The following is a 26938-nucleotide window of genomic DNA, read 5'->3' as shown; positions in this document are numbered from 1 at the left end:
AGTTTCACCATGTTAACCAGGATGGTCTCAATCTCCTGAGCTCGTGATCCGCCCGCCTCCGCCTCCCAAAGTGCTGGGATTACAGGCGTGAGCTACCGCGCCCAGCCTGCTTCTTTGTGTTTTATCTTGCATTGTGTTACTGTGGAGAGAAGCAATTGATTTAAAATATCTGGCTGATGCAAAGGCATACGAATGACACAATGGACTTTGGAAACTTGGGGGGAAGAGTGGGAGTGGGGCAAGAGATAAAAGACTACAAATATGGTGCAGTGTAGACTGCTCGGGTGATGAGTGCATCAAAATCTACCAAATCACCACTGAAGAACTTACGCATGTAACCAAATACCACCTGTACCTCAATAACTTACGGAAAAAGAAAGGCTTAACTATTGATACACTCTCTCTCTCTCTCTCTCTCTGTCTCTGGGATTACAGGCACCCACCACCATGCTCGGTTAATTTTTGTATTTTTAGTAGAGACGCGGTTTCACCATGTTGGCCAGGCTGGTCTCAAACTCCTGACCTCAAGTGATCCACCCACCATGGCCTCCCAAATTGATGGGATTACAGGCATGAGCCACCGCACCCAGCCCCATTCTCTACCTTATTCTATATAGTTTTACTACATTTTAATATTTTTAGATATAAATGTAAAAATTATAGTTTTAGTTTTAATGGTTCCTGACATTTTTCTTAAGTTTATTCAGAGCAAATGAAAACTGCTTTTAGGCCAGGCATGGTGGCTTATGCCTGTAATCCCAGCACTTTGGGAGTCTGAGTGAGGCGGATCACCTGAGGTCCGAAGTTTGAGACCAGCCCAGCCAACATGGCGAAACCCCGTCTCTACTAAAAATACAAAAATTAGCTGGATGTGGTGGTGGGCAGCGGGCACCTGTAATCCCAACTACTTGGGAGGCTGAGGCAGGGAGAATTGCTTGAACCTAGGAGGCGGAGCTTGCAGTGAGCCGAGATGGCTCCACTGCACTCCAGCCTGGCAGCCTGGGCAACAGAGACAGACTCGATCTCAAAAAAAAAAAAAAGAAAAGAAAGAAAGAAAGCTGCTTTGATGTTTTATATTACGAAAGAAATTTAGCTGGACAGATCCAGCTGTTACATTTATAAATAGCTATAGATATCTACAGCAATAAAGGGTTTATTCAGGTTGTTATGGCAACTAAAATTCAGCAGAACTTCAAAGATAAACTATACTGAAGCAAGAGGTACATTAACTGTACATTTAATCAAATTACACAATAAAATTGTTGCCTAATGTATCATTTTAGATAGCAAGAAATTAGTTTAGCATATCAGTGTAACTTACTATTTTTAATGTACAAAGATTTTGTTTTTATTTTACTTTTTTAGATGGAACCTGGCTCTGTCGCCCAGGCTAGAGTGCAGTGCCACGATCTCGGCTCACTGCAACCTCTGCCTCCCAGGTTCAAGTGATTTTTCTGCTTCAGCCTCCTTTGTAGCTGGGAATATAGGTGCATGCCACCTCACCTGGCTAATTTTTTTTTTGTATTTTTAGTAGAGACGGGGTTTCACCGTGTTAGCCACGATGGTCTCGATCCCCTGACCTTGTGATCCGCCCTCCTCAGCCTCCCAAAGTGCTGGGATTACAGGTGTGATGTAAAAAAATTTTGTTCCTAATTTATCTATATGGGCTTTATATACTTTTAAGGAGCTTTACTTATAGGAATGATGGATCATGCTGACCCATTTAAAACTCTCTTTCTCGGTCTTCTTTGTAATACGTTGCATGCTTATTTAGATCTGCTGGCTAGGGTTGAGGGTACATTTTTGAGTCAGTGGAATATATAAAAGCCTGCATTCAGCTTTAAGTCCATGATCTTTTTTTTTTTTTTTTTTTTTGAGACAGAGTCTTGCCATGTCACCCAGGCTGGAGTGTAATGCCACGATCTCGGTTTACTGCAATCTCCGCCTCCTGGGTTCAAGTGATTCTCTTGCCACAGCCTCCCAAGTAGCTGTGATTATAGGCGCCTGCCACCATGCCCAGCTAATTTTTGTATTTTTAGTAGAGACAGGTTTTCGCCATGTTGCCCGGGCTGGTCTCGAACTCCTGACCTCTGGTGATCCACCTGCCTTGGCCTCCCAAAGTGCTGGGATTACAGGCATGAGCCACCACACCAAGTGCTGGGATTACAAGCATGAGCCACTACACCTGGCCAAAATCCATGATCTTATACCAATGTTTTATCCAACTTAACTACCTGATTATAATCTTTTAAGCCATTTAAATATGTAGATCTATTCAGATATTCTGTTACAGTGGGTCTAGGAGTGGGACATGAGAACCTATAAATTTAAAAAATAATTGGCCAGGGCCGGGTGTGGTGGCTTACGCCTGTAATCCCAGCACTTTGGGAGGCTGAGGAGGGCGGATCACGAGGTCAGGAGATCGAGACCATCCTGGCTAACACAGTGAAACCCTGTCTCTACTAAAAATACAAAAAATTAGCCAGGCGTGGTGGTGGGTGCCTGTAGTCCCAGCTGCTTGGGAGGCAGAGGCAGGAGAATGGCGTGAACCTGGGAGGCGGAGCTTGCAGTGAGCCGAGATAATGCCACTGCACTCCAACCTGGGCAACAGAGCGAGACTCCGTCTCAAAAAAATAATAATAATAATAATTGGCTGGGCGAGGTGGCTCACGCCTGTAACCCCAGCACTTTGGGAGGTTGAGACGGGCAGATCACCCGAGGTCAGGAGTTCGAGACCAGCTTGGCCAACATGGTGAAACTCCATGTCTACTAAAAATACAAAAATTAGCCAGGCATGATGGCGGGTGCCTGTAATCTCAGCTACTAGGGAGGCTGAGGCAGGAGAATCACCTGAACCTGGGAGGCAGAGGTTGCAGTGAGCTGAGATCACGCCACTGTACTCCAGCCTGGGCAATAAGAGTCTCAGTCTCAAATAATAACAATAATAATAATAATAATAATTTTTCTTTTTATTCAGTGTAATATGTGTATAATTTTTTAAAGTGAAATAGTGTACTGTAAAGCATATACTAAGAACAGTCTCTTACCCTTCTTCATTCTCAAGTCCTCCTTGGAAACAACTGTTTTAATTTTCTTTTCTTTCTTTTTCTCTCTCTTCCTCTCTTTTCTCTTTCCATATATTGGACCACAATGGCAGAGGAAGCAACTATTTTTAATTCTTTTTTTTGGTTTGTTTGTTTTTTTGAGACGGGGTTTCACTCTTGTTTCCCAGGCTGGAGTGCAATGCCGCGATCTCACCTCACTGCAACCTCTGCCTCTTGGGTTCAAGTGATTCTCCTGCCTCAGCCTCCCGAGTAGCTGGGATTACCGGCATGCACCACTACGCCTGGCTAATTTTGTATTTTTAATAGAGACAGGGTTTCTCCATGTTGGTCAGGCTGGTCTCGACCTCCTGACCTCTGGTGATCCTCCTGTCTTGGCCTCCCAAAGTGCTGGGATTACAGGCATGAGCCACTGTGCCTGGCCTATTTTTAATTCTTTGTTTCTTCTAGGATTCACCTGTCTCTAAAGAATGTTTCATTTGCTGTTTCTTGTTTTTTAAACTATAGACAGTAACTCTTTGTTTTTTATTCTAGAAGATAAAGATTTAACAATCTTATACAACTCCTGCTACCACTTACTTTCCCCCACTAACTCCCAGTATAATCATACCACAACTTTAGGCAAAATAATGTTTACATTGTTTGAATTATGTATATATTGTTTACAACTGAGCCACTATATACTGTGTTTACATTTTCTTTTCTTTTTTCTTTTTTTTTTTTTGAGACGGAGTTTCACTCTAGTTGCCCAGGCTGGAGTGCAATGGTGCAATCTCAGCTCACTGCAACCTCCGCCTCCTGGGTTCAAGCGATTCTCCTGCCTCAGTCTCCTGAGTAGCTGGGATTACAGGCATGCGCCACCATGCCTGGCTAATTTTGTATATTCAGTAGAGACGGGGTTTCTCCATGTTGGTCAGGCTGGTCTCGAACTCCCGACCTCAGGTGATCCGCCCGCCTCGGCCTTCCAAAGTGCTGAGATTACAGGCGTGAGCCACTGTGCCTGGCCTGTGTTTACATTTTCTTTCTTGTATAACCTTTTGTTTTTCCTAGAGTTAATAATTTACTGTTTTTCATTTGTTTAGTTTTCTATGTACCTATTGTCTTTTATTTTCTGAACTCTGAAGTAGAAACATAAAAACCACTATCAGTATAGTTAAACATCCTGGGTAATCATTTTTTATAAGGCTTTCATCTTGGAACTTTGCATCTACCTGTTCCAGTCCAGACTGTACGTGCTCTATACCTTCTGTACAGCTGACATTCTGGGGCTCTACCATGATCCTTGTGGTTCCTGATGCTTCGTTTTCATCAGAGCCTCAGTTTTGTGGTTTTCATTTCTTTCTGGGTTTCTTTTCTCATTTTGCTGGTGGACATCCTTTACTAGTCTTTTTATAAAAGATTCATGGTTATAAAGCAGGATTAGTGAGCTTAAAAAAACAAAAGATTCATGGAAGTTAATTTTTTTCAGATATTTCAGTTAATTTTGTTAACCTGAAATATCTTTATTCCACTCCTCCACTTGATTGTTAGCCTAGTTGGGTACAGAATTTCAGGTTAAAGGCCAAGGTGGTGGGTCATACCTATAATCCCAGTACCTTGGGAGGCCAAGGCAGGTGAATTGCTTAAGACCTGGAGTTTGAGGACAGCCTGGTCAACATAGTAAGACCCTGTCTCTAGAAGAAAAATTAGCCAGGCATGGTGGCCCATGCCTGTAGTCCCAGCTACTTGGGAGGCTAAGGCAGGAGGATCACTTGAGCCCAGGAGTTTGAGGCTGCAATGAACTTTGATTGGACCACTGCACTCCAGCCTGGAAATCAGAGCAAGACACTGTCGCTCTAAAAAAACAAAAAACAAAACAAACAACAAAAAAAATTATGTTAGAAAATTGTTTTCCCACAGAATTTTGAAGGCATTAGTCTATTGTCCCTCAGCTTTCACTGTTGTAATTATTATTATTATTATTATTTGAGATGGAGTCTCGCTCTGTCATCCAGGTTGTAGCGCAATGGCGCAGTCTCGGCTCACTGCAAGCTCCGCCTCCCAGGTTCACGCCATTCTCCTGCCTCAGCCTCCCAAGTAGCTGGGACTACAGGCGTCCACCACCATGCCCGGCTGATTTTTGTATTTTTAGTAGAGACGGGATTTCACCATGTTAGCCAGGATGGTCTCAATCTCCTGACCTCGTGATCCGCCCACCTCGGTCTCCCAAAGTGCTGGGATTACAGGCATGAACCACCGCGCCCAGCCTTCAGCCTTATTATTGAGAAAGATGATAGCATTCTGATTCCTGATCCTATTTGTATGTGGTTTACTTTATTTTATTTAATTTTTTATTATTATTTTTTGAGATGGAGTCTCACTGTGTCGCCCAGGCTGGAGTGCAGTGGCACGATCTTGGCTCACTGCAACCTCTGCCTCTGGGTTCAAGCAATACTCCTGCCTCAGCCTTCCAAGTACCTAGGACTATAGGCATGTGCCACCATGCTTGGCTGATTTTTGTATTTTTAGTAGAGACAGTTTCACCATGTTGGCCAGGCTGGTCTCAAACTCTTATCCTCAAGTGATCCACCCGCCTTGGCCTCCCAAAGTGCTTGGATTACAGGCGTGAGCCACCGCACCTGACATGTATGTGACTTTATCTTTTTTTTTTTTCTTTTTTTTGAGATGGAGTCTCACTCTTGTCACCCAGGCTGGAGTGCGGTGGCACAATCTCAGCTCACTGCAACCTCCGCTTCCTGGGTTCAAGTGATTCTCCTGCCTCAGCCTCCCAAGTAGCTGGGATTACAGGCACGTGCCACCACGCCCAGCTAATTTTTGTATTTTTAGTAGAGACGGGGTTTCACCATGTTAGCCAGGATGGTCTTGATCTCCTGACCTTGTGATCCCCCTCCTCGGTCTCCCAAAGTGCTAGGATTACAGGCGTGAGCCACTGCAGACTTACTTTATCTTAAAGGTTTTAGACTCTTTTCTTTAGCCAGCATTTTGGGAACTGAGTAAGGGAATACAGCTGTTTATATGTAATTTTTCACATAGTATTCTTAATTTTAGTAAGGTGATTTACTTCAGTCTCTCAGTATGTACCTTGTGTCTTTGAATATTCTGTTTCAATTAATCAGAAAATAAACATTTTCTCTCCTGCCATGTGAGGAAGGTGCACTTGTTTGGTTGCATGGGAGTTTAGAAGAAGAGTATCTTAGGTATTTCTTCTGTATAATTTCAATGAATTGCAACGTTTCCAACACTTCTCCTTATACGTGCTGTCTGAGATAGCTAGTATCTCCAGTTCCTTAGATTCCTGGAGTTCTTTGATGAGAACCAGCTAGATTCTTGATGTCATCCCCCTATTGGACAGTTTGGACTCAGCTTTCTCTGTTCTGGTATGTTAAGGTTGCTACTCCTTCATTCCCTTTCTTGCTTTCAAATATTTGTTAATCTTTTTTGTCTACTATAATTTCTTCCGTGTCTTTCTGTTATTTTAATTTCACATTTCAGGAGGTTTCTGAGATAAATGCATGTGTGCAGTCTGCTGTTTTGAATCAGAAGTCCTGAAAGTCCAACGTTATTGCCAGTGCTTTTATTGTTTCTGTGATAGGCACTGTGTTCCAAGGCAGCTCATTTCCTCTTTGGTAAGCACTGTTTTTTAGTGGCTGCTTATCTTGGGTGAAAGTCTTTGTCTCTGTAGGACTATCGATCCTAATTCTACACCTTAGAGTATTCCAAATAAATCTGTTGTCTTCCACATGGTAACCTTTCATAGACTTAAAGACAGTATTAGAACTTTAGTATTTTTTCTTCTCTAGCGTAGAGATAACCTAGTTCCTCTATTTGATCCTCAGAAAATATTGTTTCAAATTTCTTCACTATCCTGGTCACTCACTTCTGAATTAACTGTTCTTAAAGAATGATACCTAGAATTGAGAGCAATATTCCAGGTAGAATCTAACCAGCACAGACTAGAATAAATTATTATCATTTTCTTTTGAAATATTGTTGTGATAAAAAAATAATAAACTCAACACTCCTGGTATGTTCTGCAAAGGGGAGAGTTTCTCAGAACTTTATCTGCTTGAAATTAAAGAAAAAATGTGAAGCTTCCACTACTTCTATATAAGAGAGAGAGACCTGAAACATACAATGATTTGTTTTTTTTTTTAATTAGAACAATTGGTGCTCCTTTTTAAAAATAATCTGGAGTGTAGGTTGAGAATTAAGATGTTCTGCATAATAACATGAAATTTTAAACTTGAATTTTGAAATATTTTTAGACTCATGCAGAAGTTGCAAAAATAGTACAAAGAGTTCAGAAGTACTCTTCACCCAGCTTCCCCCAAAGACATCTTATATAACCATAGTATAATTATCAAAATCAGAAAACTGACATTGATACAATACTATTTATTAACTAAACTACTAACCTTATTTGGATTTCACCAGGTTTTTGTTTGTTTGTTTGTTTGTTTTTTGAGATGGAGCCTCGCTCTGTTACCAGGCTGGAGTGCAGTGGTGTGGTCTTAGCTCACTGCACCCTCGCCTCCTGGGTCCAAGCGATTCTCCTTCCTCAGCCATCTGAGTAGCTGGGATCACAGGCATGCATCACTACTCCTGGCTATGGCTAATTTTCGTATTTTTTTCTTTTAGTAGAGATGGGGTTTCATCATGTTGGTCAGGCTGATCTTGAACTCCCAGCCTCAAGTGATTCACCTGCCTCAGCCTCACAAGATTTCACCAGTTATTATATACAATCCTTAAAAAAAAATGTTTGGGGGATGTATGTAGTTCTACAGGATTTTATCACATGTATAAATTCATATGACCATTATCATATTTGGGATATAGAACTCCCAAAGAAACTCCCATGTGCTAGCCGTTTACAGTCACACCCCAATCCTAACCCCTGGCAACCACTGATCTGTTTTTCATCACCATACTTTTGTTACTTTGAGAATGTTATATAAGTGGAATCATCTAGTATGTGACCTTTTGAAACCCAATAGTTTTTCAACAGTTTCAACCTCACCGCACCCCCGCAGAAGTCTTTAGTTTCTATTGTTGCTGTCTTTATGTCTATGAGTACCCCGTGTTTAGCTCCCACTTATAAGTGAGAACATGTGGTATTTGGCTTTCTGTTCTTGCATTAATTCACTTAGGATAAAGGCCTCCAGTTGCACCCGTGTTGCTGCAAAGGACACGATTTTGTTCTTTTTTTATGGCTGGATAGTATTCTGTGGTGTATATGTACCACATTGTCTTTATCCAGGCCACATTTGATGGGCATCTAGGTTGATTCCGTGTCTTTGCTGTTGTGAATAGTGCTGCAGTGAACATGCGAGTGCATATGTCTTTTTGATAGAATTACTTGTTTTCTTTTGGATATATACCCAGTATGAGTAATTGGATTCCTGGGTCAAATGGTAGTCCTGTTTTAAGTTCTTTGAGAAATCTTCAAACTGCTTTCCATAGTGGCTAAGCTAATTTGCATTCTCACCAACAGTGTATAAGTGTTCCCTTTTCTCCACAGCCTTTCCAACATCTGTTGTTTTTGACTTTTTAATAATAGCCATTCTGACATCTGACTGATGTGAGATGACATCTCATTGTGATTTTGATTTGCATTTCTCTGATGATTAGTGATGTGGAGCATTTTTTCATATTTATTGGCCACAGGTATGTCTTCTTTTGTGAAGTGTCTGTTCATGTCTTTTGCCTATTTGGAAGTGTTTTGTGGTTCTTGTAGAGATATTTCCCCTCCTTGCTTAGATGTAGGGTTTTTTGTTTATTTGTTTTATTTTTATTTTTTGATGGGGTGTGGGGTATGGCTATTGTAAATGGGATTGCATTGTTGACTTGTTTGCCCACTTTTTAATTGGACTGCTTACTTATTTACAGTTGAGGTTAGGGATTTCCTTATTTATTCTAGATATAAATTATTTGTCAAATATGTGTGATTTGCAAATATTTTCTCCCAATCTGTGGCTTCTTTTCTCATTTTCTTAATATCTTTCACAGAGGAAAAGTTTTAATTATGATGAAGTCTAATTTATTAATTTTTTCTTTTATGGGTTATACTTTTGGTGTCATATCTAAGAACATTTTCCCTAAATTTAGGTCACACAGAGTTTCTCTTGTTTTTTCCCTAAGAGTCTTATAGTTCAACATCTAATAAAATTATGCATTTGAAGTTTGTTAATTTTGGTATAAATTGTGAGGTTTAGGTCAAGGTCCATTTTGTCTCCTACAGGAGACCAGTTGTCCCATCACCACTTGTTAAAACGACTATGCTTGCTTCATTAAATTGCTTTTATGCCTTTGTCAAAAATTAGTTGTCTGTACAAGTGTGAGTTTATCTTTTACTCTTTTTTGTTCTATTGATCTGTGTGTCTGTGTCTCCCAATACGACCGTTTAACTGTTGTGTCTATATAGTAAGTCTTTAAAAAGCTAATGTGATTGCCCTTATTTTATTCTTTTTTTCAAAATTCTTTTAGCTATTCTAGTTCCTTTGCCTTTCCATATAAATTTTAGAATCAGCTTGTTCATGTATAAAAATCTGTTAGGATTTTTATAGGAATTGCATTAAACCAACTGCAGATCAATTTTGAGAGAATTGACGTCTTTACTCTGTAAAGCCTCCGAATCCATGAGAATGCCACATCTCTCCAGTTATTTAGGTCATTAAAACCTTTTTTTGGCCTGATGCAGTGACTCATGCCTATAATCTCAGCACTTTGAGAGGCTGAGGTGGGAGGATCACTTGAGCACAGGAGTTCGAGACCAGCCTCAGCAACATAGTGAGACCTCATCTCTACAAAAAATAGAAAAATTCGCCAACTGTGGTGGCATGTGCCTGTAGTCCCAGCTGCTGGGGAGGCTGAGGCGAGGTGATTGATTGAGTCTGGGAGGTCAAGGGTATAGTAAGCCACAATCATTTGTGCCACTGTACTTTAGCCTTGGTGACAGAGCAAGACGCTGTCTCAAATAAAATAAAATTCATCAGTATTTTGTAGTTTTTAGCACACAGATCCTGTGCATGTTTTGTTATAGTTATACCCGAATTTTAATTTTTTTTAGTGTTATTGTAAATGTTCTGGGAAATTTTATTACCTGTGATATTGTTGGGCCTTCCCACTGTAGCTTTATATTTTATTAAAACATATATTTTTGACTGAGTGCAGTGGCTCGCACCTGTAATCCCAGCATTTAGGAGGCTGAGGTAGGAGAATTGCTTGAGCCCAGGAGTTCAAGACTAGCTCAGGCAATATAGTGAGACCTCTATCTCTACAAAAAATTTTAAAAAATTAGCCGTGCATGGTGGTGCATGCCTGCAGTCCCAGCTACTCAGGAGGCTGAGGCAGGAGGATTGCTTGAGCCCAGGATTTTGAGGCTGCAGTGAGCTATGATCATGCCACTGTACTCCAGCCTGGGTGACAGAACAAGACCCCGTCTCAAACAACAAAACAAAACAAAAAGAAATGGGGCGCTCGCTTCAGCAGCACATATATGAAAAATGATACAGAGAAGATTAGCATGGTCCCTGCACAAGGATCACACTCAAATGTTACATATTATAATTTAAAAAAAAAACCAAATGGGGAAACTGAGACTTAGAAAAGTCAAGTAATTAATTGCCTAAGGTTACAAAAATGGTAAACAGTAGAGCTAGGATTCAAACCCAGGTGTGGCTTTAGAATCTCTAACATGATGCTAACCACTATACTATGCTGCCCAGAGCAAAACCATCCTGATATACTCTAACGGCAACTGTTTTTTAAATTTTGGGTATATATTGTTGCTCAAAAGTGACAAGACTACTAACTTTATCTTTTATGTTACCCAGATTAAAATTCTTTCAGGAAAAAATGAACTATATAGAATATTAAGATTAATGTATTTCATCATCTGCCTTCCTCTTATCTAAATCAAAGAATTCCCAGGGGGCCTGGCATGGTGGCTCACACCCGCACTTTGGGAGGCCAAGGCATGAGGATTTAATGAGCCCAGGAGTTCAAGACCAGCCTGGGCGACAGAGTAAGATCCTATCTTTACAAAAAAAAAATTTTTTTTTTCTTGAGATGGAGTCTCGCTCTGTCGCCCAGGCTGGGAGTGCAGTGGTGCGATCTTGGCTCACTGGAACCTCTGCCACCCGGGTTCAAGCGATTCTTTTGCCTCAGCCTCCTGAGTAGCTGGGATTACAGGCGCACGCCACCACACCCAGCTAATTTTTGTATTTTTAATAGAGACGGGGTTTCACCATATTGGTCAGGCTGGTCTTGAGCTCCTGACCTTGTGATCTGCCTGCCTTGGCCTCCTAAAGTGCTGGGATTACAAGGCGTGAGCCACCGTGCCCGGCCACAAAAAAATTTAAGATCAACTGGGTTTGTTGGCGCATGCCTGTAGTCTTAGCTACTCCAGAGGCTGAGATGGGAGGATCACTTGAGCCCAGGAGTTGGAGGTTACAGTGGGCCATGATGGTCCCACTGCACTCCAGCCTGGGTAACAGAGTAAAACCCTGTCTCTTAAAAAAATTAAAAAAAAAAAAAAAAAAGAATTCCTAGGATATACAGCTGTCAGAGAATGAGAATAAACACACACACACACACACACACACACACATACACACAATCTCTCATTATCCCTAATAGTTACAAACTGATTTTATTTTTATTTAAGATTACTCAGAAAAATTTATTGGACTTTTAATTTATGTTAAGAAATTGTTTTAAAAGGCCATCAGAAATTCTATTAAAATCATGAGGTTTTTTAAATTTTTTTTTTTAAGACAGAGTCTCGCACAGTCATCTAGACTAGAGTGCAGTGGTACAATCTCCGCTCACTGCAACCTCTGCCTCCCAGGTTCAAGTGATTCTCTTGCCTCAGCCTCCTGAGTAGCTGGGATTACAGGTGCCCGCCACCACTCCCGGCCAATTTTTTGTATTTTTAGTAGAGATGGGGTTTCACCGTGTTAGCCAGGATGGTCTCGATCTCCTGACCTCAGGTGATCCACCTGCCTCGGCTTCCCAGAATGTTGGGATTACAGGCATGAGCCACCACAACTGGCCCATGAGGCTTTTATAAATTATACATGCTACGCATTTGCCAATTTTGACAATGTAGTCTGCTGTTTATAAAAGTTGGCAGCATTTGAGAAGTTAGTCTTGACTCTTGTCTCATGTCCAGCCAGGGCTCTTAGGCTGTCCCAGAGAAGGTGATGATCACTGACAATAACGTGTTGATAAATCTTTGAAGCCTTTCAATTAAGAAAGTCCTCTGGAATGTAAACATAGATCTTACACCTATCACAAAAATTAACTTAAAATAGATCATATACATAAATGTAAAATGCATAACTTATAAGAGTTCTAGAAGATAACATAGGAGAAATCTAGTGACCTTGAGTTTGGCCATGAGTTTTAGATACAACTCAAATAGCATGGAGGAAAAACATTGATAAAATTGACTTTAAACTTGTGTTCTGAGAAAGACACAGTAAAGGGAGTTAAAAGGTAAGTCACAAACTGGGAGAAAATCTTTGCAAAACACATATCTGATAAAGGACTTGTACCCAAAATATACAAAAAACACTTACAATTCAACAATGAGAAAGTGAACAACCCAATTAAAAAAGGAGCAGAAGATCTGAACCAGATACCTCAATAAGGAAGATGTAGAGACAGCCAATAAACACCTAAAAAGACGCTCATCATTTGTCTGTAGGGAATTGCAGGTTAAAACAATGAGATACCATTAAAGTCTGTTAGAATGGCTAAATTTAAAAACTGAAAAGCTGGTGAGGATGAAATGCCGGTGAGGATGAAAAACAAAAGAAACTCTCATCTTTGCTGGTGGAAATGCAAAATGATATAGCCACTTTGGAAAACAGTTTGGCAGTGGCTTACAAGAAAGATAAACATATTCTTACCATATGATCTAGCAATTAATCGCATTTCTAGGTGCAATAGACATACCCAGTTGAGTTGTAAAGTTACGTCCACACAGAAACCTGCAAAGGAATGTTTACAGCAGCTTTATTCATAACTGCCCCCAAACTGGATGCAACAGAATGTCTCTTGATAGGCGAATGGATAACCAAACTATTGTGGTACATTCATACAATGGAATGTTATTAAGTGATCAAAAGAAAGGAGATGTTAAACCAGGAAAAGACATGGAGAAAACATAGATGCATATTGTTAAGTAATTGAGAAACCTATATACTGTAACAATTCCAATTATATAACATTCTGGAGGAGGAAAATTATGGTGGCAGTAAAAAGATCAGTGGTTGTCAGGGGTTGTGGACAGTAGTGAGGGAGGGATGAATAGGTGAAGCAGAGTGGTATTTTAGGGTGGCGAAACTATTCTATATGCACTGTAATGGTGGATACATGACATTATGCATTTGTTAAAGTCTGTAGAATTTTACAGCACAAAAAGTTAACCTCAATGTGTACAAATTTAACAATAGCTTTCAGAGGTAGGCATGGTGGCTTCTGCCTGTAATCCCAGCTACTTGGGAGGCTGAGGTAAGAAGATCACTTGAGGCCAAGAGTTCAAGTCCAGCTTGGGAGTTGAGTTCAAGTCCAGCAACATGGCAAGACCTTGTCTCTAAAAAAAAAATTTTTTTTAAGGAAAAAATAATATAATTCAGGAGGTCATGGGATTTGGAAAGAAAGCAGACTGTGACAAGAGCATCTAACTATATTACAAATATATGAAACAACCTCACCGAAGGGATGGGGAGAAAATTGCTACCTTAACTTTGAAAATGACTGGAGTCTGTAAAACTGAAGGCTAAAGGAACTGTACAAGAGTACTTAGTCAAGTTGATAAAGTTTTTCTGCATGGGTTTATAGGTTAATAAATGCATTGTTGCTATACTTGTACACTGACATTGAACAATAAGAAAATAGGTAGCAGATAGTGGGAGCCAGGTTTCTTACTGTCGGAGTGGAAATTTTATGTACACTAACATTGAATAAGAAGAAAGTAGATAGCAGATAGTGGGAGCCAGGTTTCTCACTGTTGGAGTGAAAATTTTACAAATCAACAAGGGAGGAAGCTAGAATGACCCCTGTGGTAATGGATTAACGTTGAAGATACTAGAAGAGCTCATATATAGTTAGATAGTTGCATGTGGAAATTTTGATAGATGGGTATGTGTACAAGTTAGTATACATACTATAAAGTTTAGAAGTTTACAGCACCACCACCACTTCTGACTCCAATTGTAAGTTTAGGGGTCCCCAAGATCACCCTCATGTTGAATAATTCCCTAGAGGTACTCACAGAACTCACTGAAAGCTGTTATATTTACAGTTATGGTTTATTACAATAAAAGGATACATATTAAAACCAGCCAAGGGAAGAAGCACATGGGACAGAGTACAGGAGAATTCCTCATGTGAAGCTTCCAGTTTTTTCTCCTGCTGGACTAATGGACAGTGGTAACTTCCCCCAGCAACAATTTGTGACAACATGCTAGAAGTATTGCCAGCCAGGTAAGATCACTCAAGCCTTGGTGTCCAGAGTTTTTGTTGGGGCTTGGTCATATAGACATGATTGACCACTCACATGGCTGTTTTTTGTTACAGATACCACATGGCTCAAAACCTCCACCATTAATTACATTGTTAGCATAGGCTATCTGGCATGGCCTAAAGCTCCCAGGTTAACAAGGACCTACTTTTCAGTCAGGCATTACAGAGGCTTAGAGAATACCTCCCTGGAGCCAAGGGCAAAAGCCCGACCAATTCAGTAGTAACAAGTATACCTAGTGCTCAGATCTTGGTTTCTAATATTATTCTTCAGTAAGAGTAACCAGTACTCCTTGGAGAAATGGCTGATTCCAGGGATAGGGTAGAAAATGTACAGAACCAGCCTAGGGCATCTTGTAGAGGCAGAAAGTAAGAAAGTGCTAAAGAAAAAAAAAAAAAAAGATCACTGTGAGAGGTATGTAAAAGAAGCCAAATGAAAGAGCACCCAATGGGAAAATTTAGAAATATTTGAGCAAAATAAATGAATGAATACCATACTATTGTATTATAACCTAAAGTATAGCATAAATGTTCATGATTGTGGTGGGTTGCAGCTGATCTGGGCCAGCGTCATCAGTGGTAAAATAATTTGCTGAAACAGCTGTGAGTTAAAGAAGGTAAGTGTGTTAGAGAGAAAGTATGTTGCAAGGAAGCATTGGGCAGCACAGCAGAGAAGAAGCTGTCTGCAAAGAGGCAGGGCTGGAGGGAAGTTTTATAGGATGGACCTGGAGGGACTACATGTAGAACGAGGTATTTGAGAACAGGATATTGTGCAAACGGGATGTTTGTAGTTAGCTGTTTCTCAGAACAATTGTTCTCCCCCACCCTGGGGCACCCCCCTTGTTGTTGCTAACTTATCAGGACTCCAAAATGAGTTCATACTGATATATACATAATTGGATAAATTAATAAATGGAAGTGAATAGACAAATCTTTCCATATGGAATAATGCTAATTATATTATCTAGATACTCCATCCTAAGGACAGGGAGCATAATTCCCCACTCCTTAAGTGTGGGCTGTGCATAGTGACTTCCTTCCAAAGAGTCCCTTATGAAAAATGGGGAGTGGGAGGAAAGGAATAACTTCATGGGAGAGACGTGACAAACACACCTTCAAGCCAAGTGATTATGGTCAATATAAACAGTTATAAATCATGTTGATATCATATATACCCTCAATACGCTATGATGAAAAATGGCACTTTATCTCTGTGATCTTTGTCACAAAAGTCTGTAACACCAATCTAACCATGAGAAAAACAAATACTTTTTTTTTTTTTGAGGCGGAGTCCTGCTCTGTCTCCCAGACTGGAGTGCAGTGCAGTGGTGCAATCTTGACTCACTGCAGCCTCCACCTCCCAGATTCAAGCAATTCTCCTGCCTCAGCCTCCCGAGTAGCTGGGATTACAGGTGCACACCACCGTGACCAGCTAATTTTTGTGGGTTTTTTTGTTTGTTTTTTGTTTTGAGACAGAGTCTTACTCTGTTGCCCAGGCTGGAGTGCAGTGGCATGACCTCGGCTCACTGCAGCCTCTGCCTCCTGGGTTCAAGTGATTCTCCTGCCTCAGCCTCCTGAGTAGCTAGGACTACAGGTGTGTGCCACCACGCCTGGCTAATTTTTGTATTTTTTAGTAAAGATGGGATTTCACCATATTGGCCAGGCTGGTCTTGAACTCCTGACCTCATGATCTGCCCTCCTTGGCCTGCCAAAGTGCTGAGATTATAGGCATGAGCTGCTGTGCCTGGCCAATGTTTGTATTTTTAATAGAGACGGGGTTTCCCTATGTTGGGTAGGCTGGTCTCAAACTCCTGACCTTAAGTGATCCACCCACCTTGGCCTCCCAAAGTACTGGGACTACAGGCGTGAGCCACAGTGCCTGGCCTGAGAAAAACAAATTCTAATAGAGGGCCATCCTGTAGTATACCTGACCAGAACTCTTTAAACCGTCAAGATCCTCAAAAAGAGAAAGTCTGAGAAACAATCACAGCTAAGAGACACCTAAGGAGATGCGACAAGTAAACATAATATAGTGGCATCCTGAATGGGATCCTGGAACAGAAAAAGGACATTAAGTAAAAACTAAGGAAATCAAACTATGGACCAGTTAATAATAACTTTTCAGTATTCACTCATTAACTGTAATAAGTGAGCCACACTAACATAAGCTGTTAATAATAGGGGAAAATGGAAAATGTGTGTGTATGTTGGGGGGTATATGAAAATGCTACACTATCTACTCAATTTGTAAATCAAAAACTGTTGGCTGGGCTCAGTGGCTCATGCCTGTAATCCCAGCACTTTGGGAGGCCAAGGCGGGTGGATCACTTGAGGTCAAGAGTTTGAGAACAGCCTGATCAACATGGTGAAACCCTGTCTCTACTAAAAATACAAAATTAGCCAGGTGTGGTGGTGCACACCTGTAATCCCAGCTACTCGGGAGGATGAGGCAGAAGAATCTCTTGAACCTGGGAGGTGGAGGTTGCAGTGAGCCAAGATCGTGCCTTTGCACTCCAGCCTGGGCAACAAGAGCAAAATCTCTGTCTCAAAAAAAAAAAAAAAAAGAAGTTTAGAATGTTTTGATTTTAAAAAGAATTATAATTTTAAAAACTGTAGAACAGGCCAGGTGCTGGGTGGCTCATGCCTGTAATCCTAAAACTTTGGGATACCGAGGCAGGCAGATCATGAGGTCAGGAGATCTAGACCATCCTGGCTACATGGTGAAACCTTGTCTCTACTAAAAATACAAAAAAATTTAGTCGGGCCTGGTGGCGGCGCCTGTAGTCCCAGGCTGGAGAATGGCGTGAACCTGGGAGGCGGAGAACCTGGGAGGCGTGAACCTGGGAGGCAGGAGAATGGCATGAACCTGAGAGGCGGAGCTTTCAGTGAGCCGTGATTGCACCACGGCACTCCAGCCTGGGCGACAGAGTGAGACTCCCTCTCAAAAAAAAAAAAATTAATTAAATAAAAATTAAAATAAAAAACTAGCTGGGCGTGGTCGTGCACATCTGTAGTCCCAGCTATACTTGGAAGGCTGAGGCAGGAGAATTGCTTGAACCCGGGAGGTAGAGGTTGCAGTGAGCGGAGATCGCGCCACTTAGCCTGGGTGACAGAGCAAGACCCTGTCTAAAAAGAATAAAAATAAAAATAAAACTGTAGAACAAGGCCGGGCACAGTGGCTCACACCTGTAATCCTAGCACTTTGGGAGGCCGAGGCAAGTGGATTGCTTGCGCCCAGGAATTTGAGACAAGCCTGGGCAACGTGGTGAAACCCTGTGTCTAAAATATATATATATGCAAAAATTAGCTGGGCATGGTGGTGTGTGCCCAGAGTCACAACTGCTCAGGAGGCTGAGATGGTAGGATCAACTGAGCCCTGGAGGTTGAGGGTGCACTGAGCCATCCATGAGCATGCCAATACACTCCAGCCTGGGCACAGAGCTAGACCCTGTCTCAAAACAAAACAAAACATTGTGAAACAATGAAGATTGTAGGGGAAATGGCATATGAAAAAGTGATTTATTATAAATGGGATCCTCTAAGCATACAATGTAAATTAATATCTGACCTTCAAAGGAGGGTGCAGAGTATGCTTTGCAAGTCTTTAGGCAGAGCATTATAGTTTTGTCACATACCTTTCTATACGTCATATAGAGTTAAATACAGAGATACATTATTTTGGGAATTAAATTCTTAAGAATTATAATACTATTTTTTGAGAAATGTATTTCAACTGTCATTTTACTGAAGGACTGTAGGTCCTGGGATGTTAGAGAATTTCACTTATTACAAAGGTTAAAAGCAAACATGATTAATATTTACAAATGTATTGAATTATTATCTGAATTTATTGTGAAGATTGTCTAATATGATGAGTTGATTTTAAAAGTTACCAATGTTTCTGGTATAAAAAAAGAATTATAGCTAATTGTAATTTATATTTCAAATGGGTATGAAAGTGGATAATAAGGGTAACAGTAAAAGGAAGACAATAAAATTATAATAAAAATGAGAACATAATGCTTACAGATTAAAAAGTGATATAAAGGGATAACTTTTCAGAAGAGATTAAAAACTATCTAGAATAATATAATATACATTGTATGACTGCTGGATTTTATGAGTACATCCTGCAGCCTCTTATTGAGTTTGTAAAGAAATAGTGACTGTTTCCCTCATTAACGGCAAGTGTAAATAGCCGAGGTGGGCGTTCAAAGACAGTTTACCACCTCCCCACATGGGGCTTTGGAAGGTTGTCACTAAACTAATTATTTCCATGAAAATGTGTTAATGGAATTTGTTTCACTGTTGAGTCTTACTTCTACCTAGAGTCTTTTATAGAGGCAATATATTTTATAAAACTGCATGGAAAAAGATATCAGCAATCAATCTTTAGAGTAGTAGACTTTTGCAAAAACATGATTTCTATTGTATTTGTACTCTAATAAGAAATCTAGCAGTCTTCTAGCAAAGAACATCACAAGATCTTACAGAAAATTTGGTTTGAACTAAAAGACTAAAGAGACATAGAGACCAAATTTTTAAAGTTAAAATATTTCTATCAATAACCTTTTATTCAAGTATTATTGAGTGTTATTTTCATTAGATAACGGCACTGGCTTCTCATATATATTGCATATAGTATTGCAGTCTGGGAATGGCATAGTCACTTTCCTGCATTATAGTAAGCTTTGCCTGTGTCTGAATGCCCAGTCTTAACAGTGTTGCTAATCACTTATGCGAAATGTGTGACCAAGTCTACATTTGCTGAAAATTTCTGACATTGTAAATATTTGGGCATATTGTTGTAATCATCATTAATTAGTATTTTCAGGAAGGAACCAGGGGTAACATATAGCAACCTAGCAAGTGGATTTACTTTTACAAATTCATTCTTCTACAATTCTGTTCATGGTTCATGGTTTTTTTTTTTCAGTTTCTTTTATTATGGTAAAATACACATAACAAAATGTTCTGTCTTACCCATTTTTAAGTATACAATTTATTGGTATTAAGTACGTTAATATTATTGTACAACTATCACCACCATCTATCTCCAGAACTCTTTTCATTTTGCAAAATTGAAACTTTCTATCCATTAAACAGTAACTTCTCATTCCTTCCTCCTCTTAGCCCCTGGCAACCATCATTCTGCTTTTTGACTATGATTTGGACTACAATGAATAATTTAAGTGGAATCATACAGTATTTATCTTTTTGTGACCAATTTATTTCAGGTAACATGATGTCCTCATCAAGGTTCACTCATATTGTGGCATATATTAGAATTTATTTATTTTTGTTTGTTTGTTTTTGAGACAGAGTCTCGCTCTGTCGCTAGGCTGGAGTGCAGTGATGCGATCTTGGCTCACTGCAACCTACTCCTCCCACGTTCAAGAGATTCTGCTGCCTCAGCCTCCCAAGTAGCTGGGACCACAGACATGCGCCATCACACCCAGCTAATTTTTGTATTTTTAGTAGAGATGGAGTCTCACCATGTTGGCCAGGCTGGTCTCGAACTCCTGACCTCAGGTGATCTGCCGACCTCGGCCTCCCAAAGTGTTGGTATTATACGCATGAGCCACCGTGCCCAGCCAAAATTTATTTCCTTTTTAAGGCTGAGTAATATTCTGTTGTATATATGTACCACATTTTGCTTATCCATTCATCAGTCAGTTGATACCTGGGTTGCTTCCATGTTTTAGCTACTGTGAATAATGCTGCTATGATTACAAATGTTATGATTATAAATGTATAAGTATCTCTTTGGGACCCAATTCTTTTGAGTATATACCCTTAGAATTGCTGGGTCATTTGGTAATTCTATTTTAAACTCTTTGAGGAAACCGTTTTCCACAGTGGTTGTACTATTTTACATTTTCTTTCTTTTTTATTATTATTATACTTTAAATTCTAGGGTACATGTGCACAATGTGCAGATTTGTTACATATGTATACGTGTACCCTGTTGGTGTGCTGCACCCATTAACTTGTCATTTACATTAGGTATATCTCCTAATGCTATCCCTCCCTGTTTCCCCCACCCTATGACAGACCCTGGTGTATGATGTTCCCCACCCTGTGTTCAAGTGTTCTCATTGTTCAATTCCCACCTGTGAGTGAGAACATGTGGTGTTTGGTTTTCTGTCCCTGTGATAGTTTGCTCAGAATGATGGTTTCCAGCTTCATACATATCACTACAAAGGACATGAACTCATCCTTTTTTATGGCTGCATAGTATTCCATGGTGTATATGTGCCACATTTTCTTAATCCAGTCTATCATTGATGGACATTTGGGTTGGTTCCAAGTCTTTGCTATTGTGAATAGTGCCACAATAAACATACCTGTGCATGTGTCTTTATAGCAGCATGATTTATAATCCTTTGGGTATATGCCCAGTAATGGGATTGCTGGGTCAAATGGTATTTCTAGTTCTAGATCCTTGAGGAATCACCACACTGTCTTCTACAATGGTTGAACTAGTTTACCTCCCACCAACAGTGTAAAAGTGTTCCTGTTTCTCCACATCCTCTCCAGCACCTGTTGTTTCCTGACTTTTTAATGATCGCCATTGTAACTGGTATGAGATGGTATCTCATTGTGGTTTTGATTTGCATTTCTCTAATGACCAGTGATGATGAGCATTTTTTCATGTGTCTGGTGGCTGCATAAATGTCTTCTTTTGAGAAGTGTCTGTTCATATCCTTTGCCCACTTTTTGATGGGGTTGTTTGATTTTTTCTTGTAAATTTGTTTAAGTTCTTTGTAGATTCTGGATATTAGCCCTTTGTCAGGTGGGTAGATTGTAAAAATTTTCTCCCATTCTGTAGGTTGCCTGTTCACTCTGATGGTAGTTTCTTTTGCTGTGCAGAAGCTCTTTAGTTTAATTAGATCCCATTTTTCAATTTTGGCTTTTGTTGCCATTGCTTTTGGTGTTTTAGTCATGAAGTCCTTGCCCATGCCTATGGCCTGCATGGAATTGCCTAGATTTTCTTCTAGGCTTTTTGTGATTTTAGGTCTAACATTTAAGTCTTTAATCCATCTTGAATTCATTTTTGTATAAGGTGTAAGGAAGGCATCCAGTTTCAGCTTTCTACATATGGCTAGCCAGTTTTCCCAGCACCATTTATTAAATAGGGAATCCTTTCCCCATTTCTTGTTTTTGTCAGATTTGTCAATGATCAGATGGTTGTAGATGTGTGGTATTATTTCTGAGGGCTCTATTCTGTTCCATTGGTCTGTATCTCTGTTTTGGTACCAGTACCATGCTGTTTTGGTTACTGTAGCCTTGTAGTATGGTTTGAAGTCAGGTAGCATGATGCCTCCAGCTTTGTTCTTTTGGCTTAGGATTGTCTTGGCAATGCGGGCTCTTTTTTGGTTCCATATGAACTTGAAAGTAGTTTTTTCCAATTCTGTGAAGAAAGTCATTGGTAGTTTAATGGGGATGGCATTGAATCTATAAATTACCTTGGACTGTATGGCCATTTTCACAGTATTGATTCTTCCTATCCACGAGCATGGAATGTTCTTCCATTTGTTTGTGTCCTCTCTTATTTCATTGAGCAGTGGTTTGTAGTTCTCCTTGAAGAGGTCCTTCACATCCCTTGTAAGTTGGATTCCCAGGTTTTTTGTTCTCTTTGAAGCAGTCGTGAATGGGAGTTCACTCATGATTTGGCTGTTTGTCTGTTATTGATGTATAGGAATGCTTGCGATTTTTGCACATTGATTTTGTATCCTGAGACTTTGCTGAAGTTGCTTATCAGCTTAAGGAGATTTGGGGCTGAGACGATGGGGTTTTCTAAATATACAATCATGTCGTCTGCAAACAGGGACAATTAGACTTCCTCTTTTCCTAATTGAATACCCTTTATTTCCTTCTCCTGCCTAATTGCCCTGGCCAGAACTTCTAACACTATGTTGAATAGGAGTGGTGGGAGAGAGCATCCCTGTTTTGTGCCAGTTTTCAAAGGGAATGCTTCCAGTTTTTGCCCATTAGTATGATATTGGCTGTGGGTTTGTCATAAATAGCTCTTATTATTTTTAGATACATCCCATCAATACCTAGTTTATTGAGAGTTTTTAGCATGAAGCACTGTTGAATTTTGTTGAAGGCCTTTTCTGCATCTATTGAGATAATCATGTGGTTTTTGTCTTTGGTTCTGTTTATGTGATGGATTACGTTTATTGATTTGCTCATGTTGAACCAGCCTTGCATCCCATGGATGAAGCCAACTTGATCATGGTGGATAAGCTTTTTGATGTGCTGCTGGATTCAGTTTGCCAGTATTTTATTGAGGATTTTTGCATTGATGTTCATCAGGGATATTGGTCTAAAATTCCCTTCTTTTGTTGTGTCTCTGCTAGGCTTTGCTGTCAGGACAATGTTGGCCTCATAAAATGAATTAGGGAGGATTCCCTCTTTTTCTATCGATTGGAATGGTACCAGCTCCTCTTTGTACCTCTGGTAGAGTTCGGCTGTGAATCCTTCTGGTCCTGGACTTTTTTTGGTTGGTAGGCTATTAATTATTGCCTCAATTTCAAAACCTGTTATTGGTCTATTCAGAGATATCAGCTTCTTCCTGGTTTAGTCTTGGGAGGGTGTATGTGTCCAGGCATTTATCCATTTCTTCTAGATTTTCTAGTTTATTTGCGTAGAGGTGTTTATAGTATTCTCTGATGGTAGTTTGTATTTCTGTGGGATTGGTGGTGATATCCCCTTTATTATTTTTTATTGCATCTATTTGATTCTTCTCTCTTTTCTTCATTAGTCTTGCTAGCAGTCTATCAATTTTGTTGATCTTTTCAAAAAACCAGCTCCCAGATTCATTGATTTTTTGAAGGGTTTCTTGTGTCTCTATCTCCTTCAGTTCTGCTCTGATCTTAGTTATTTCTTGCCTTCTGCTAGCTTTTGAATGTGTTTGCTCTTGCTTCTCTAGTTCTTTTAATTGTGATGTTAGGGTGTCAATTTTATATCTTACCTGCTTTTTCTTGTGGGCATTTAGTGCTATAAATTTCCCTCTACACACTGCTTTAAATGTGTCCCAGATATTCTGGTATGTTGTGTCTTTGTTCTCATTGGTTTCAAAGAACATCTTTATTTCTGCCTTCATTTCATTATGTACCCAGTAGTCATTCAGGAGCAGGTTGTTCAGTTTCCATGTAGTTGAGCGGTTTTCAGTGAGTTTCTTAATCCTGAGTTCTAGTTTGATTGCACTGTGGTCTGAGAGACAGTTTGTTATAATTTCTCTTCTTTTACATTTGCTGAGGAGTGCTTTACTTCCAACTATGTGGTCAATTTTGGAATAAGTGTGATGTGGTGCTGAGAACAATGTATATTCTGTTGATTTGGGGTGGAGAGTTCTGTAGATGTCTATTAGGTCTGCTTGGTGCAGAGCTGAGTTCAATTCCTGGATATCCTTGTTAACTTCCTGTCTTGTTGATCTGTCTAATGTTGATAATGGGGTGTTAAAGTCTCCCATTATTATTGTGTGGGAGTCTAAGTCTCTTTGTAGGTCTCTAAGGACTTTCTTTATGAATCTGGGTGCTTCTGTATTGGGTGCATATATATTTAGGTTAGTTAGCTCTTCTTATTGAATTGATCCCTTTACCATTATGTAATGGCCTTCTTTGTCTCTTTTGATCTTTGTTGGTTTAAAGTCTGTTTTATCAGAGACTAGGATTGCAACCCCTGCTTTTTTTTGTTTTCCATTTGCTTGGTAGATCTTCCTCCATCCCTTTATTTTGAGTCTATGTGTGTCTCTGCACGTGAGATGGGTCTCCTGAATACAGCACACTGATGGGTCTTGACTCTTTATCCAATTTGCCAGTCTGTGTCTTTTAATTGGAGCATTTAGCCCATTTACATTTAAGGTTAATATTGTTATGTGTGAATTTGATCCTGTCATTATGATATTAGCTGGTTATTTTGCTCATTAGTTGATGTAGTTTCTTCCTCGCATTGATGGTCTTTACAATTTGGCATGTTTTTGCAGTGGCTGGTACTGGTCGTTCCTTTCCATGTTTAGTGCTTCCTTCAGGAGCTCTTGTAAGGCAGGCCTGGTGGTGACAAAATCTCTCAGCATTCGTTTGTTTGTAAAGGATTTTATTTCTCCTTCACTTATGAAGCTTAGTTTGGCTGGATATGAAATTCTGGGTTGAAAATTCTTTTCTTTAAGAATGTTGAATATTGGCCCCCACTCTCTTCTGGCTTGTAGAGTTTCTGCCGAGAGATCCGCTGTTAGTCTGATGGGCTTCCCTTTGTGAGTAACCCGACCTTTCTCTCTGGCTGCCTTTAACATTTTTTCCTTCATTTCAACTTTGGTGAATCTGACAATTATGTGTCTTGGAGTTGCTCTTCTGGAGGAGTATCTTTGTGGCGTTCTGTGTATTTCCTGAATTTGAATCTTGGCCTGCCTTGCTAGGTTGGGGAAGTTCTCCTGGATAATATCCTGAAGAGTGTTTTCCAACTTGGTTCCATTCTCCCCGTCACTTTCAGGTACACCAGTCAGACAGAGATTTGGTCTTTTCACATAGTCACATATTTCTTGGAGGCTTTGTTCGTTTCTTTTTACTTTTTTCTCTAAACTTCTCTTCTTGCATCATTTCATTCATTTGATCTTCAATCACTGATACCCTTTCTTCCACTTGATCAAATCGGCTACCGAAGCTTGTGCATGCGTCACGTAGTTCTCATGCCATGGTTTTCAGCTCTATCAGGTCATTTAAGGACTTCTCTACAATGTTTATTCTAGTTAGCCATTCGTCTAATCTTTTTTGAAGGTTTTTAGCTTCTTTGAGATGGGTTCGAACACCCTCCTGTAGCTCAGAGAAGTTTGTTATTACCGATCGTCTGAAGCCTTCTTCTCTCAACTCGTCTAAGTCATTCTCCGTCCAGCTTTGTTCCATTGCTGGTGAGGAGCTGCGTTCCTTTGGAGGAGAAGAGGCGCTCTGATTTTTAGAATTTGCAGCTTTTCTGCTCTGGTTTCTCCCCATCTTTGTGGTTTTTTCTACCTTTGGTCTTTGATGATGGTTATGTACAGATGGGGTTTTGGTGTAGATGTCCTTTGTGTTTGTTAGTTTTCCTTCTAACAGTCAGGACCCTCAGCTGCAGGTCTGTTGGAGTTTGCTGGAGGTCCACTCCAGACACTGTTTGCCTGGGTATCACCAGCAGATGCTGCAGAACAGCAAATATTGCAGAATGGCAGATATTGCTGCCTGATCCTTCCTCTGGAAGTTTTGTCTCAGAGGGCACCTGGCTGTATGAGATGTCAGTCAGCCCCTACTGGGAGATGTCTCCCAGTTAGGCTACTCGGGGGTCAGGGACCCACTTGAGGAGGCAATATGTCCTTTCTCAGATCTCAAACTCTGTGCTGGGAGAACCACTACTCTCTTCAAAGCTGTCAGACAGGGATGTTTAAGTCTGCGAAGTTTCTGCTGCCTTTTGTTTAGCTATGCCCTGCCCCCAGAGGTGGAGTCTACAGAGGCAGGCAGGCCTCCTTGGGCTGCGGTGGGCTCCACCCAGTTCGAGCTTCCCGGCCACTTTGTTTACCTACTCAAGCCTCAGCAATGGTGGTTGCCCCTCCCCCAGCCTAGCTGCTGCCTTGCAGTTCGATCTCAGACTGTTGTGCTAGCAGTGAGCTAGGCTCCGTGGGTGTGGGACCCTCCAAACCAGGCGTGGGATATAATCTCCTGGTGTGCTGTTTGCTAAGGCCATTGGAAAAGCGCGGTATTAGGGTGGGAGTGACCTGATTTTCCAGGTACCGTCTGTCACGGCTTCCCTTTGCTAGGAAAGGGAATTCCTCGACCCCTTGCGCTTCCCGGGTGAGGCGATGCCCCAGCCTGCTCTGTGGGCTGCACCCACTGTCTGACAAGCCCCAGTGAGATGAACCCGGTACCTCAGTTGGAAATGCAGAAATCACCCGTCTTCTTTGTCGCTCATGCTGGGAGCTGCGGACTGGAGCTGTTCCTGTTTGGCCATCTTGGAACCCTTATTTTACGTTTTCAACAGTGCACAGGGTTCTGATTTCTCCACATCCTTATCAATGATTGTTATTTTCTGTTTTTCTGATAGTAGCCATCCTAATTAGTATGTACCTCATTATAATTTTGATTTGTGTTTTCCTAATGATTAATGATATTGAACTTTTTTTTTTAAATGTGCTTCATGACCATTTATATATCTTCTTTTTTTTTTTGAGATGGAGTCTCACTCTGTCATTAGGCTAGAGTGCAGTGGCGTGATCTCGGCTCACTGCAGCTTCCACCTCCTGGGTTCAACTGATTCTCCTGCCTCAGCCTCCCGAGTAGCTGGGACTACAGGTGCACACCACCACGTCCAGCTAATTT

General features: G+C 40.5%; 1 protein-coding gene and 1 pseudogene across 1 annotated transcript in view; both read left to right on the top strand.

Annotated features, from left to right (window-relative positions):
* The window catches only part of PPM1E (protein phosphatase, Mg2+/Mn2+ dependent 1E), a 222722-nt gene that overhangs the window by 68271 nt on the left and 127513 nt on the right, over positions 1-26938 (top strand). The window lies entirely within an intron of this gene.
* On the top strand, positions 10535-10632 carry LOC129018459 (U6 spliceosomal RNA; annotated as a pseudogene).

The sequence above is a fragment of the Pongo pygmaeus genome, chromosome 19 (genome assembly GCF_028885625.2).
Source record: "Pongo pygmaeus isolate AG05252 chromosome 19, NHGRI_mPonPyg2-v2.0_pri, whole genome shotgun sequence".
NCBI classification, from domain to species: Eukaryota; Metazoa; Chordata; class Mammalia; order Primates; family Hominidae; genus Pongo; species Pongo pygmaeus.
The sequence above is the reverse complement of the archived record's forward strand: the minus strand, read 5'-3'. Positions and strand labels throughout refer to the sequence as shown.